This window comes from Pelodiscus sinensis, chromosome 1 (assembly GCF_052426305.1).
Source record: "Pelodiscus sinensis isolate ZL-2025 chromosome 1, ASM5242630v1, whole genome shotgun sequence".
Taxonomy (NCBI): domain Eukaryota; kingdom Metazoa; phylum Chordata; order Testudines; family Trionychidae; genus Pelodiscus; species Pelodiscus sinensis.
The window spans coordinates 57,974,304-57,990,083 of NC_143052.1; the positions used below are offsets into that span (position 1 = coordinate 57,974,304).

At 45.7% G+C, this 15,780-nt stretch overlaps 1 long non-coding RNA gene across 1 annotated transcript in view; it reads left to right on the forward strand.

The window, feature by feature from the left end:
• Nucleotides 1-15,780, forward strand: part of LOC112546348 (uncharacterized) — a 49,779-nt gene that overhangs the window by 1,592 nt on the left and 32,407 nt on the right. Inside the window, exon 2 of the long non-coding RNA XR_012904316.2 lies at nucleotides 3,630-3,705. This is a non-coding gene — a long non-coding RNA (uncharacterized LOC112546348). The remainder of the gene's footprint in view (nucleotides 1-3,629; nucleotides 3,706-15,780) is intronic.

The following is a 15,780-nucleotide window of genomic DNA, read 5'->3' on the forward strand; positions in this document are numbered from 1 at the left end:
ACCTCCATGACTGCCTCTTTGAAACATGGAGGCAGCATTTTAAAGGGGCAGCTCCACACAACTGAGCTGGGGATCAGCCGAGTAGCCGCTGCCCCTTTGAAACTCCACCTTGGCGTTTCAGAGGGTCAATTCTGCGAAGCCCGGGGGTCAGTTGGAGGCTACACGGCGCTTCTGTGGATCAGGTGTGCGGAGGCTGCCCTTTTGAAATGCTGCCTGCAGGTTTCAAAGCGGCGGTACTGCATAGCTGATCCCTGGCTCAGCTGTGCGGCGCTGACACTTTGAAGTACCCCTTCTCCCCCGCTTTGCTGCCTCTATCTTATAGAGACAGCATGTGGGGGGGGGGGGGTATTCGACTAGTCAACAGTCTATCCGATAAGCAAATGCTTATTGGATAGTCGACTAGTCCTTAACATCCTTAGTACCTACTCTAGTTATCCATGTAATACACAAGACTGCGGTGCTGAAATGAAATAACTTAGGGGGAAAACACTTTTCTAAAGTGTTTGTGTCTGAGAATAGCTTTGAGTACACATTATTGCCTTTAGAGTAATTTTTCTGTGCTGAAAAGAGCATATAAATATCAGTGGCATGAACCTTTATGGATTAAAAAAATCCCATGGAACATATTTAAAGTTTACTCTGATAAACTACTTTTAAAAAAATATCAATCATTATAAAAAACTTAAAAGTTGATAGTGTTTCTTTAAAGTATGCCACAACAGAAGCCTCAGATGCCAGTGGTGTGATTGCAATCTTGAATGAACCCTGTTAATATATTTCATATTATCATGTGGGTGTCTGTTAAGGCTACTGTTGTTGAGGGTCATTCCTTTTTGTACTTCTAAATTTCAGTTTTTAGTGTTTTATTTCTTGGCTGAAAAAATTTCACTGCTGTAACTTAACCAGCAAGTTCTCAGCCTAGGAACAATTTCTTTTTAAATGGACTTGGTTGTTTTTGTATTAAGTAAGAGAAATATCTGACAAGTGAAAAGTCATTTCTGTAACATACTGATTGTTTTAGATATATTTGTTTAATTATTTTGAATACAACAATTGTCTGTTGCACATGTTCAACATAGCCTGAAGCTGGGAATGGGTGACAGGATGGATCACTCTATTACTTTTTTGTTCACGCCCTCTAGGGCACTGGCCATTGTCAGAAGACAGAATACTTGGCTAGATGGACCTTTGATCTAACTCAGTATGGACATTCTTATGTTTTCAGAATGAGTCATTTTGTAACTTTTTAATGAAGCACTGCAAGTTGCATCACAGAAAGATTATAAAAGTTACCTTTGTCCACTTAGTTTTAAAATGCAACTTCATATATTTTCCCAAGGGTCTGTAAATGAAATATATCAAATCAGTTTGTATTGGCAGTGTTATGTTATTAACTAGATCAGTGCATAGTATGAGTAATATGAAACTCCTTTAAACATAATGCAGATCAGGTGAAATCCTACATACTACTGAGGGCAGGCCTGGGCAAAATACAGCCCAGGGGCCAGATTTGGCCTGCAGACCATCCTACCAGGACCCTCAGGCATACAGCTGCTGTGGTTTAAAGTGAAGTCCATGAGCTCTCTGCTCTGCTGGGAGGGGGAGGCTTTGTCTGATCTCCCTGGTCCCGGCCTAATCTTCAGCTCCTATTGGCTGGAAACAACCAGCCAATAGGAGCTGAGAGATTGGCTTGGGCATGGGGACAGCCCAAGCCTCTTCCCTTACCCAGAGTTAAGAGCTCCCTGGAGGGGGCAGCCTACAGTTTCAAGTGATCTGGGGCTGCAGAAGGAAGGGAGCCCAGCCTGCCTTGAGGGTACTGCAGGGCTACTAGCCAGGAGCTGCTTAGGTAAGTGCCTCCCAGCCAGAGCCTGCCTTTGGTACTCTACCCCATCCTGCACCTCCACCTCTCTCCCCCAGGTCACCATCCAAACTCTCTGCACCCACCTATCCCAGGTCACAACTTCCTCCCATACTCTGTAACTCCTCCAACACCCTCCCTCAGGCCAGAATCCTCTCCTGCACCCAAACACCCTCCCAGACCCTGCACCTCATTCTCCTGCCCCATGTCACCACCCAAACCCTTGCAATCTGCATCTCTTTTCCCCTTCTCCCAGGTCACAATTCCCTCCCAGACTTTGGACTTCCTCCTAGAGCCCCTCCCCCAGGCCAGACTCCTGTCCTGCACCCATACTCCTTCCCTGACTTTACACTTCAATCCCCTGATCCAAGTCCCAACCTTCTCCTTCACCCAAACTCCTTCTCACACCGCCTCCACCCAGTCCCTTACCCTGAGTGCCCTTCTGCATGCAACCTCCATCTTTTGTGCCCCACCTCCATCTTAGACCATGCACTGTTACCCGGGGTTCTTTCAACTCAAACCTCTCGGTAACTTTTACTGTGTGCGAGGTGGTGTCAGGAAATAATTCAGGGGAGACATGGTCGTCCGACTGATAGATGGATGGTACAAACAGGACAATGCAAGAGTGCTTTCACTTAAAGCTAAACTTTACTTAATCTCAAGCACTTACACACATCCGCAACAGGTTAGTAAAACATCCCTTCCCCCCAATAGTTGCTGAAGTAGAGTGTGGCTGTCGAATGGCATTGAGCAGGCTTCTGATGGCCAGTCTTCCATCTTCCGGTGCCAACGGAGATGCGTCCAGATGTGAAGAGTCCTCAAGGAGTCCTCGAGGCATCCCTCCAAGTGTTACCAAAATTTTCGCCCTAACTCAAACTTTCCTTCCCTATTTATCCATTAGTATAACAATACTATGTCACTCAAAAACTTGTTAGGCAAGCACTTTTTAAAGGTTAGGCAAGAGGTTTTCTTCTGATCATCACTTTCACCAGATGCATTTTTTCTTTTTCAGAGACTCCATGCCCAGGGGCCCTGAAAGATATATGTCTTAGGGCATTTAGACCAGTGTCCTGTTTTTCCAAATGTATAGCTCAGTGATTTCACTAGAGATTTGGGCCTCAGGAATGACGAGGGGTCAAGCTGCCCTCTCTGTGGCACCCAAACTCCCCCTTCCCTCCATGACTATGGTCATGCAGAAGTTGCAGTCTAGGTCTAATTGGGCCTGTTAGCTTGGTTGCTAAAGTTTAAGCAGTAAGCAATAGTGGTTCAGGCACATTACTGGATTTGCTGAAGTCTCCCCATATATCACCTCCTCCACAGACAAGTGTTGTCCTTGACCACTTTCTAAAATCTTGGAGTGGCCTCCCACCCAAAATTATTGTCTATCCTTGACTGAGGGGCTATAAAAGGATATAGGAAAGAATCAGAAATAACAGGCTGGAAATGACTTTGAGAATTCTAGCTTATGCAGAGTAACAGCGCGCTGGGAGGCAAAGGAGCCCATGCAGAACTCTATAGTACCTCGCATCTGATGGAGCCATGCCACACAGTTGTGCAGTCCATAGTACTACAACAGAAGAGTGAGGTGTTTGGATGAATAAGGCATCTGGGTTTATGGGGCTACAAACTATGTAGACCTATTTGTCCTCTATGTAGACCCATATGGTCTGAGGTTTCCATACTTTCTTTACTGGAGTTTCATGCATTATTAGCTCACACAGACAGACTGTGGTATGCTATTATGAGATCTGATCCTGTACTCCTTTTTCAGGTGAAACTTTCACTGAACCAAGAGGAATTGTGAGTGTGTGCGCTTCCCATTTAGCCATATGGTTTTGAGCTGCATGGTAAGAGTATGGTTCAAAATACCATTTAATCCTCAAATATATTTTAATTGTTTTGTCCTAGTCTAGCTTTAGCTTTCCAATATGATCGGACAAAATCACTGTGCTAAAAATCAACAGCTTTTTAAATAAGTTTATATTTACTATATTAAAATTTAGAATCTTGAGCCTTGGTTTTTAAGCCATATAGTCATACCACCACATTCACTCCAAATAGTGGATTCTACATGTACAACAAATCCCACTCACAAAAATGAAAGTCACCCTTAAAAAGAGCACTGCCAAATGTTATCAAAATTGTAAATTTTATGTTTTTCACACTATAACATTTTCTTAAGAGGTTTAAAAATAGTATTCTCTCCATTAATCTTGACATCCACTCAGCAAACATTGATTTTCCCCCACCCCGTGTTGTGTGAAATTAACATCAGTTTTTTGTTTATCTGTTTGCTCTGTGATAATGCAGAACACTTTGTGTAATAGTATTGTTAGCTCAAGCTCCCTCCAATTTCTCAACTCTCTCCTGCTCCTAATTTTTATTGTCTAACTTCTTCCCGGATAAAAGTTATAATTTTTTTTCTTGTAAATGTTGTTGGTGATAGAAAATCAATTTAAAAATAGATATTTAAAATCTCAAAGATGTTTGTTACGCATTTACTTCATTGTTTATATATAAATATAATTATGTCCACAAAGCCATCAATCAGTTTCAAATATGGAAAAGTCACTTGCATTTTTGTGGGCCCCACGAAAATAATATAAATGGAAGAGTGGTTCAGAGGGCCAGTACAAGGCTACACGATGGTATTATATTGAAAAAGGAGAGAAACGATAGCAGTTGTTGGCATCACAACATACTTCCATACTAGTCCCACATGGGGCAGTGTGGAGAACGATGGGGGAAGTGGAGGAGCGATGGGATATGTATTTACATTAAGCTGGCAGTCTGAATGCACCATGGCATCCTGGGCCAGACTACTGCATATCAGAGAAAGCCTTAATAACTCTTGGCAGTAGAGCAGGGGTAGCCAACCCATTAAACAAAGAGAGCAATTTTTGTTGAGGGGGGGAAAAAAAAGGATGCTGCCCCTTTAAAAGACAAGGCCACATCAGGCTCCCGTTTGCCACCACCATCTTGGTGACGCCATTTTGAATCGCCGCACCAGACGGCTCCCCTGGTGAGCATTGGGGGCTGAAGGCCAGGGACCGTTTCTAGGGGCGCAGGGGTGGCTTTGCGAGCTGCGAGGGAGACTTCGCGAGCCACACTTTAAGTGGGGAAGAGCTGCATGTGGCTCATGAGCTGTGGGTTGGCCACCCCTGCAGTAGAGGGTAGAAGAAATTACTCAGAATAAAAGTGGAAACAAAGAATCCATTTGTATCCATATATTTGGTAGGAAAAACACATCTGCCTGCCCACTCTCGAATAATCCTGAATTCCTAAACAACCAGACATCATGCACTTGACAGGTCTATCTAACATATGTGTCTTTGAAACTCTTCCAATGGGCTTCCAACATCTGCATCATGAAGGAGCAATGGGCCAGATCCTCAAAGGTATTTAGGTGCTTAACTCCCTTTTAAATTAATGGGCCAGATACTCAAAGGTATTTAGATGCCTTTCTGTTGATATATGCATTTGCTTCTTGGTTGGGGATGGGGTGGGAATATGGGCACATAAGAGTTATCTATGGCCCTGGCACAATTTGAGAAACCTCAGCTATTCAAATCCTGCAATTATTTCAAGGATATTTGCACTTTTACCACGTATGCAGACAACTGTCATCTGGCTCCCAGAAGACCTGTAACTTTCAGGAATGTCCAGTTTCCAGAGGACACTGGCCATATATTTTTGCAGTGATATTGTTTTTCTGTTCCTTTTGTTATTGTACTCCAAGGGTTCCAAGAGCTCCTCATACAGCTCCAGAAATGTGCCCTTCCTCATCCTGAAGTTCTTGATTCACTACCCATTCCATGTCTCCATGTCACATTGCCTTTAGGGCAGTGATCATTAACCTAGGTTAGTGAGTGGGCTAGTGAGTGGATTAGTGAGAATGGGCCTCCTTCATCTCCATGAACCACAAGATTGTTGTAACAATGATTATCTCTAGGGATAGGATAGTTTTGCTAATTGCTCACATTGTTGTGTGTAATCAGTACTCACCTCACTTCATGTGCGCTTGCTTTAAGTCCATGTCACTTTAGTAGTACTAGGAGGAAAAAAAACCTATGCAGATGGAAATCAGAGGAATTGTGGACAACCGTAAACAAAACGGCTCATGGGCCGCACATAGAACCCCGATGGATTGCAGATCTGCCACTAAAAAGAGTGCTATTAATCCATTATGAAAGGTTGTATCCACTTGCTCTACTAGAATAGCAACCTTTCTTGTAGTTCTGCCTGACATTGGTGTGCTTTAGATCCTCATCACACCACAACGCTATTGATGTGGTGAAATGTGAAGTTCTGAGGTTTGGACATTTCCTGCCATAATTTCCACTGAAATAGGGTCAGTCCGGTTCTTCTAAAATGTCCAGTGTAAAGGACAGTTTTCAGCAGTGCTGGGAACCATGGGATGCATGCCCAGAAGTTACTGTGCCCACACTTGGGTGTGGTGACAGTGTAGATTGATGAGGAACAGGTAATATCAGTTGTAGGTTAATGTGTGTTTTATTAGCTTTCATCAAGATCCATTTATTTCCATAGTTTCAACTAATGTAAGTCTACCCCAGATCGTTCGGAGAGGATGCACATATACTGGAGAAATGTCTATATGGCTGCAGCGCACTCTTGCTCTCATCATAGGTTGTATTACGATGTGCATGAGAATTTCCCCTTCTCGGCTCACTCACAACTCACAATTCAGTTACTTGTTAAAAACAGAGGTATGTCTGTTAAAGATAAATAGATATGTTTTGCTCTTACATCTCCATCTTTTTGAGAACATTTATTTTTAAAGAAATTATAAGAAATTAAGTTAGGATGCTTAGTCCTAAAGAAGGTGAAAGCTTAGTCCTAAATACATTGATAGTTTCTCTTTTATACAGAATTCTGCTTTTGATGGTTTAAATTTTTAGGTTTTATTTTTAATTCAACTATTTCGTATACTTAATTTATTTTCTGTTGGGAGAATTCTCTTGAAAACTCTTTCTGTTCTCCATACATTGGTGCATTAAGGCTAAGTCTAGACTGCCCTCTCTTGTGCAAGAAAATGTGCAAATGAGGCAAAGCGGTGAATATCGTCGTGCCTCATTTGCTTACTTAATGAGCCGCCATTTTGCAAAGGGGCTTTTGTATATGGCTCCTTTTTGTGCTAAACCCCCCTCTTGCAAAAGAGCCATTCTTCCTGAAAAAAAGCGGGATAATGGCTCTTGCACAAGAAGGGTTTTTGCACAAAAAGGAGCTGTGTAGTCGGCTCCTTTTTGCACAAAAGCCCCTTGTGCAAAAATGACAGCTCATTCAGCATGCAAATGAGGTGTGGCAATATTCAGTGTTTCACCTCATTTTCATATTTTATTGCACAAGAGAGGGCAGTCTAGACATAGCCTAAATATTTTAATCATTATATTAAACATAGCATTTTAAAAAATTCTCTGGTGGATAAAAACATTTAAATTTTAGTTTTAGTTTAAAAAATTTATATTTGAAAATGCCAATTTTAATTTAAAATATTATGTGGAAATGCATTTAAGCATTTCATTTATAGTGTTAAATGCCTTCTACCAAGTGAGTTTTCATATTATTTTGCTAAGCAAAATGGACAGTTTTTGTTTAGTTATAACAATTCTTGTGGACAAACTCCTGGCAGAAGTTAGGGATGGACAGATGTTCCAGTTCATTTTGTATTCTATATACTGTAAATAGTTCTAAAACAAATTAGACAAGAATATGAAACAAATTTATTTTTTATGGAATACATACTGATTCAGCACAGGGGGAAGGACATTGTTCTCTTTATTTAAATACTGAAGAATATTAGGAAGAAGCGATTACCTGAACTTCCCCTTTTGTTCTTCTCTTTTTTTATGTGCTGTACTTTTACTTTTTTCCTTTGCAATTGCTTAATCATGCATAGGTTGCATAACTAGTGCCTGGTGTTCTGATGCAGAATTGGTTGATTCCCAGTAGTCCCCACTAAGAAAGCAATCTGCATTCCTTAATCAGGCAACCAATGCATGACACAGCAGTTCTAGGTAAGTTTAGGAAAAAGTACTGTACATAGAACAGAAGTGTGTTTGTGTGGGCACATAGAATTAGAACAGAAGATTATTAGTTGGCATTAATAATTCTTCAGTATTTAAATAATTATAATGTAATATTTTTGTCATTGTGCTGAATTGGAATTTTTGCCATATAGTTATTCACTGTGAGTTTTGTTGAATATATATGGAATATTAGATCCCAGAAGACTACATGTAACTTATTCTTTGGCTGCGGTTTCTAAACAGAGTGGGAAATACACACACAAGTAGAGTGCTTACATTTCAGTCTATATGATCCATATGAGCTATAGTTTATTATACAACTCTGTAGTCTATATTTAGTAGTTTATGAGACTTTTAGAAGTAACAGGTTTTTTATGGAACTATAAACTTATAAAAAGTATGATATGTTTCACTTTGTTTAGGTGTGTGTTTCCTTCATGCAGTAGATATGTGTAACCCTATCATTGAGAATCACATCCACTTTATGACTTCAAGGTTTTACTCTATGGGTACGTCTACACTAGCCCACTAGTTCGAACTAGGGAGGCTAATGAGGGCGACCGAAATTGCAAATGAAGTGTGGGATTTAAATATCCTGTGCTTCATTAGCATGTTCCCGTGCGGTTGCCATTTTTGGAAATTGACTAGCCCGGAAGAACTGCTCGTGTCTACACGCGGCAGAGAAGGGCGATTCCGAAATAAACCCCTTTCTTTGAATAACCAGTTAAACCTCATGAAATGAGCTATTTGTGTTGTTAATGACTGCGAGAGTGTTTAGTACACAATTCCTGTATGATTCTTATTTGGATTTATAATAATCATGATATGAGCTCTCAGGGCTTTTTGATTCCCACACGATTTACCCAGTCAGACAGAACTGACATGGGGTGCACAGGTCTTCTCTACATTTACCAGGAGATTATGGATGCTTGTGTGTGTGTGTGGTAATCTCCTGGGGGGTTCTATTTAGAAGGTCTTGTAAAGACCTGCTAAATCAGGGTCGGGGACTTGGACATGCCAGTGTGCCTGCTGGGGGATGGGGCTTACCCCCTACAGCCCTGGCTGATGAAGCTCTACACGGGACACCTCAACCCCTCCTGGCAGGCCTTCAATGCCAAGCTCAGCAGGGCCCACATTGTGGTCGAGGGGGCGGACTGAAAGCATGATTTAGATGCCTCCTCACCCGCCTCGACCTCTCCCAGCACAATATTCCACACGTGGTGGCAGCATGTCTTGTGCTCCACAATTTATGTGAGAGGAAGGGGGAGGCTTTCCTGCCAGCCTGGATGGCAGAGGCTGCCCGCCTGGCTGGCCAGTATGCACAGCCCCGCACGGCTGCCAGCCAGGAGGCCCTTCGGGGGGCTGTCTGCATCCAGGAAGCCCTGCGGGAGAGCTTCCAGGTGGACGAGGACTGAAGTCCCCCTGGCGTTCCCCACTGGGGCCTTGTGCCTTACATTCCACCCCCACCTCCTTCCTCTCCCTAACCCCGCATCCTGATATACAATAAAAACACCTGTGTTGCCACAAAAAACTCTCTTTATTTAACATAACTGGGGTGGGGGGAGGGAGGGAATGAGGGCAGGAGAGGTGAGGGAGGAAACCTGGGAGGAGGGAGCTGGAAGGAGGAGGAAGGGGGAGGAGAAGCTTAGGGTTGGGGGTCTTGCTAGCCCTCCCATCTCACAGCACTTCAGATGTGGGGACCTCGGCGTTCCCGGGGGGGAGAGTGAGTATGCAGGGTGGGGCAGAAGGGATGGGGGGCAGAAGAAGCAGGAGGGGGAAAAGGGGTGGGAGGAAGAGAGATAGCTGGGGTGGCCGCAGGGGCTGGAGCAGCAGGAAGCAGCAATCGGTCCGCCAGGGCCTGCAGGTGCTCACGGAGGGCACGGCCCTGCTCCCGCAGCTCTCCCGCCGCAGTTACAGGTCCTCTTGCACCCACTGCTCCTGGCTGTGACCTGCCATCCTTATAACTGCAGCTGCTGCCTCTGGAACCCCTCCTGGTTGTGGGTGTGCCTGCTGGCCCGGATGCGGGTAGATGGTCCAGGCGGGGTGGTGCATCCTGCTGCTGTCATCCTCCTCTTCCTCCTTTTTCCCTGTGTCAGGGGCAGGGCCCTCTGCCCTGGGGTCAATGACGACTAGGGGGGCATGGACCCTCTGACCCCCCAGGATGCGGTCCAGGGCCTCATAGTGCGGGCAGGCCTCCGGTTCAGCCCCGGGTTGGGAGGCCCTGGCATAGGCCTGCCGCAGATCCTTTATTTTACTCCAGACCTGCTCCTGGCTATGCATGTGGCCTCTGGTGGCCAGGCTGGCAGCCATGTGGCTGTAGACGGTCTCATTCCTGCGCCTAGTGCTGAGTTCGTGGGCATTGGAGGCCTCCCCCCAAACTTCAATGTGGCCCACGATCTCTGCACTAGACCAGGAAGGCGCCCACCTTTTGCGGCCCCTGGCAGGCTCCTGGGGGTCGCCAGCCTGGTCCTGGGGAGCAGTGGAGGGTTGGGTGGCAGCTGGTTGCTTGCTCATCCTGTGCCAGGTGCACGGTCTGCTGGCTGTGTGCTGGCAGGCTTGCAACTGGCACAGGCTCTGTGGCCAGAGTCTGCCCCGTTAAGGGGTCCGGGGCGGGGCGGGAGCAGACGAGTTTTCCTGGTTGTGCCCAGAGTGGCCACCAGGGCTCCCTTGGAAGGGCTGGAGGCCCTCGAATTCAAAATAACTGTCTATGCAGCACTTATTTCGAAGGAGCTATTTCAAATTTGGTGTTATTCATCGTACAATGAGGTTTACCAAATTTAAAATAAGGGCTCCACTATTTCGAATTTATTTCAAAATAGTGGTTTGCCTGTGTAGACGCTATTAAAGTTAGTTTGAAATAACTGCACCTTCCCTCCTAAAATCCTGAAACATTTGGAGGACGGGTGTCAGGAATAAAGCAGTGTTTGTAGGCAGTTCTGCAGGGGCTACAGAGAGAATCTAGAAGATGCGACTGTCAGAGGGTTCCGGGGGACCGTCAGCCATATGACCTCCCCCAGCCCGAGAAAGGGCTGGAACGACCCCACTGCACACCAGGCCACACCTCTCCCCATCCCTTCTCCTTGCCTCTCCATCTTTGCTCCATCCCTGCAGTGCTTTTGCTCTGCCCTCACCCTGCCTCTTACTGGTCCTTGTTCTGCCCTGCCTCTTCTCTCAAGCAAGTCAGAGCTGGGGACTAGTGGGGCTGGTGCTGGCAACAGGGGTCCACCACCCTCCTCGCACTAACTGGCAGTGGCTGGGTAAGCAGAACAAGGTGTCTGCAGCTGCTTTGCTCCCTCAAATGCCATGTTGCAGGATAGTCCTCCCACTTCTCCAGAATGATGCAGCTGGGAGAGCAAAGTAACAGGGCTGTCTTGCTATACTGTACTTCTTCTGCAGGTGAGTGTGGGGGTGCTGGATCCCTCCTGTGGGCACCATAGCTCCCCTGCCAGCCAGTGTCCCCACTGGCTGTTGGCCAGCCCCTCCTTCCCACTGGCTACATCTAGACTACATCCCTTTTTTGGAAAAGGGATGTAAATTAGACGTATCGCAATTGCTAATGAAGCGGGGATTTAAATCTCCCGCGCTTCATTAGCATAAAAATGGTTGCCGCTTTTTTCCAGCACAGACCTTTGTTGGAGAAAAGCACCAGTCTAGATGCTGATCTTTCGAAAAATAAAGCCTTTTCCGAAAGATTCCTTATCCCTTATTTCAAGTGCCGAAAAAAAGCGGCAGCCATTTTTATGCTAATGAAGTGCAGGAGATTTAAATCCCCGCTTCATTAGCAATTGCGATACGTCTAATTTACATCCCTTTTCCGAAAAAGGGATGTAGTTTAGACGTAGCCACTGTGTTTGGGGGACATGTGATCCCTCATTCCCCCTTACAGGTTACCCCTGGAAAGCTGTCTTTCTTGAAACTCAACCGGACACCTCAGCATATCTGATTGGTCTTTATGAATCCACTGATTGTCACCCTGCGCAGCATACTCAGACACCTGAGATGTTGTTCTGCTCTCCATGTTCATATCCGTGTCTGTGTTCGTATCCATGTTCACTTTTTAAGAGAATGAAATCCACCAGGCTCGGCGCTCTGTGTTAGCTGTCCTTGATGTGTTCAGTATTTACGTGAACATGTCATCACACGTTCTCCTTTTCCATCTTCTAATTTGTGAAAATCTCTTTGCTGGTGTAGAGCGTGTGTTGAAGGCCAAACTTTCTGCTGCAAGGCATACAAAGCACAAAGCAATCATTTTTAGTGCATACTCTGCGTCCAGTACAAGCTTGCTATTTAAAAGTCACTCATTTTATTACACTCAAGTGCAAGCCAGAACTTACTCAGAATCCCCAGGTATTCAGTGTACCTGATTTGCTTTTTCATTTATGGTACATATAGGCAAGGGTGACAGGCCTTGTGTTGCAACTTGTTGGAAGCTCATTTTGAGCGCACATGTGAGCAGGTGGATAATGCTCTGAGACTAGGGACAAGCATTAAGCCTCCCAAATTGCAGTCTTTTTCCAAGGTGGTTCTGGGGTTGGGGAATGGTTTGCAGCCATGACAGAACATGAAGCCTGCCCACCCCCTTAATGCTGCTGTAACTCTGGGCTCTCAGATTCTGAGTTCAATGCAGATCCCTGCCAACTAGACCACAGACATGATAGAGAAACTATGGTTGAGGAACCTGGAAATCACCATGGGTGTGGGAATCACACAGTCTATTGTTTGCAGTATGAGTATTTATAATGAAAATTTCTATGGTCTCCCCTATGCAGTATCAGAGTAATAGAGGTGGCAAGGGAGCCATTGCTGCAAGTGGCAGGTACAGAACTGGTCCTTATGCTACTATGCTGTGTACTGGAATGATATCAGCAGAGTTAATACTTCAGTGGTGTGGGGAAGTGCCCTATTAAGATGCAAGAAATAAGACAGCCATCCCCAGAAACCTGCAAAGGATTGCAGAGTACTTCCATGAAAGTTTCCTAGGGTATGTCTACACTAGAGTTAGTTCGAACTAACGGATGTTAGTTCGAACTAACTTTAATAGGCGCTACACTAGCGCTCTGCTAGTTCGAATTTAATTCGAACTAGCGGAGCGCTTAGTTCGAACTAGGTAAACCTCATTTTACGAGGATTAAGCCTAGTTCGAACTAGCTAGTTCTAATTAAGGGCTGTGTAGACCCTTAATTCGAACTAGTGGGAGGCTAAGGCTTCCCAGGTTTCCCTGGTGGCCACTCTGGCCAACACCAGGGAAACTCTATGCCCCCCTCCCGGCCCCGGACCCCTTAAAGGGGCACGGGCTGGCTACGGTGCCCGTGCCAGGTGCAAGCCTGCCAGCACCCAGCCAGCAGACCCTGCACCTGGCACGGATTGAGCCAGCCACCCGATGCCCCCCAGCCCTCCCCCTCTTCCCGGGACCAGGCTGGCGGCTCCCGGGAGCTTGCCCGGGACCGCAAGAGGCGGGCACCCACCTGGGCTATGCGGACATCGTGGACCTCGTCCACGATCTCCGCACTAGGCACAGGAAGGTGGCCGTCTAGGGCAGGAGAGCTGCCAGCCTGGCCACCCAGGAGCAGGAGTGCATGAAAATCAAGGGGGTCCACTGAGACCCCCGACCCTGAGCCCTGAGCTTACAATGGCCGTCCTGGGTCAGACCAAAGGTCCATCTAGCCCAGTAGCCTGTCTGTCGACAGCGGCCAACCCTAGGGACCCTGGAGGGGATGGACCGGAGACAGTGACCAAGCCATTTGTCTCGTGCCATCCCTCTCCAGCCTTCCACAAACTTTGGGCAGGGACACCACTCCTACCCCCTGGCTAATACCACTCCATGGACCCAACCTCCATGACTTGATCTCACTTCCCTTTAAACTCTGTTCTAGTTCTAGCCTTCACAGCCTCCTGCAGCAAGGAGTTCCACAGATTGATTCTTTGCTTTGTGAAGAACAACTTTCTGTTACTAGTTTGAAGCCTGCTACCCATTCCTTTCCTTTGGTGTCCTCTAGTCCTTCGTTATGGGAACTAATGAAGAACTTTTCTGTATGCACCCTCTCCACCCAACTCCTGCTTTTAGAGACCTCTATCCTGTCCCCCCTCCATCTCCTCTTTTCTAAGCTGAGAAGTCCCAGTCTCTTTAGCCTCTCTTCATATGGGACCTGTTCCCAACCCCTGATCATTGTAGTTGCCCTCCCCTCTCCCAGCCTCTCTCTTCCCCTCTCCCACCTCCTTTTCCCAGTCTCCCCCAGTTTTGTTCAATAAAGACAGATTCCATTTTTGAACACAATTGTCCTTTATTTTGTACATCAAGAAAAGGGGCTAGGGAAGGGTAAGTGGAAGGAGGTGAGGGAGGAATGGTGCACGAGCCCCCGATGGGGAGGACTGGGCTGGCTCTGTGGGCTTCTGGGGGTGGAAGCTCTCCTGCAGCCCCCCAATTGCCCCCTCTCTCGAGATGGCAGCCTGCGGCAAGTGCAGCCAGGCTGATGGCCGAGTGGTGTGATGTGCCCAGTGTGGGCACTCTGGGCACTCCAAGCCAGGACTGGTTTTCAAGCGGGGCACCCCTGAGAACTGTCTGTCCGGGGTGGGGGTCGGGACCCTTTAAGCACAGCCCTCGGCTAGCCTGAGACAGCATCTCCACGCTCTAAGTCCTCCTCTGATGCCCTGCCGGCACTGCTTCCGGCCATCCTTAAGCCCGGTTCAGGGTCCACTTAATGTGGACATGCTAGTTCGAATTAGCAAAATGCTAATTCGAACTAGTTTTTAGATCTAGACGCGTTAGTTCGAATTAGCTTAGTTCGAATTAACTAATTCGAACTAAGTTAGTTCGAATTAGCGCTGTAGTGTAGAAATATCCCTAGAGATATCCATGGAGGGTTCGCAGGCCATCCCTCTATATATAAACAGTCTTTTCCAGGGGCATCCTCTGTGTAGCTGGAGTGGTACCTGGGAATCAGATATCCACTGCACCTCATTTTTTCAAATTAAACATAAAATATAAAAGCACCTATAGTTTGATTGGAAGTGCCTACTCACCAGAGATGCATTCCACATCATCACACTCAGCCACCATGCTGTCCTGCGACTGGCTGGACTACTCTGGGGTTAAAAATAATTTCTGTCTCTTAGGGACAAAGGATCTCTGAGCTAGAGAGAGCTAATCCCCTGCTCTCATCGCTGCCTACTTATACAGGAAAATGTTGCCTACCAACAATTTGGTTACTTTTCTCAGATTTTTTCTGCTCCTTTACCCATAACTGGGAACCAGAAGGTAAACAACATGGAGGTCACCTTTTCTTTTCAAATTCCAAGATGGCCATCTTACAAACATTATACATCAACTCACACTTATATTCCCTCTTCTCTTTGCTATCATAATATAACAGAAGCAATCTAGTCCTAAATTATTTACAGCATCTAGCCCTAAATTATAACACTGTGTTGTAAAATGTATTAAACTAACAAAATCTATGCTTCACAACTTAAAAGGAACTATGGAAGACATGTTTATTTTTGATGACCCATAAAATGAAACATCATACAGTATTAACTGATCTGGTTTCATGCTTTCATATATTACAAGGACTTAATACTTCAAAGATTTACTGATTTAAGTCATCTGATTGAGCTCACTTCCTATATGGGGTCATTTCCCAGAGAATAGATGTGCTAGCACAAAGTCCTGTGCTCAGTTGGAATCACTTTGAAGTCAGTGGGGTTCCTTGTGGACATTTGTTGTCAGGATTGGGACCTGTATGATCAAAGACATGGCTATACTTTCATGCATGGCTATATTTGCAATTTTTTTCATGGATAATGTACAGGATGTTTCCATTGTGTTGAAAAGTGTACTAATTTCATGGGGCCTTCAGAAGTACTTTCAATGGAATA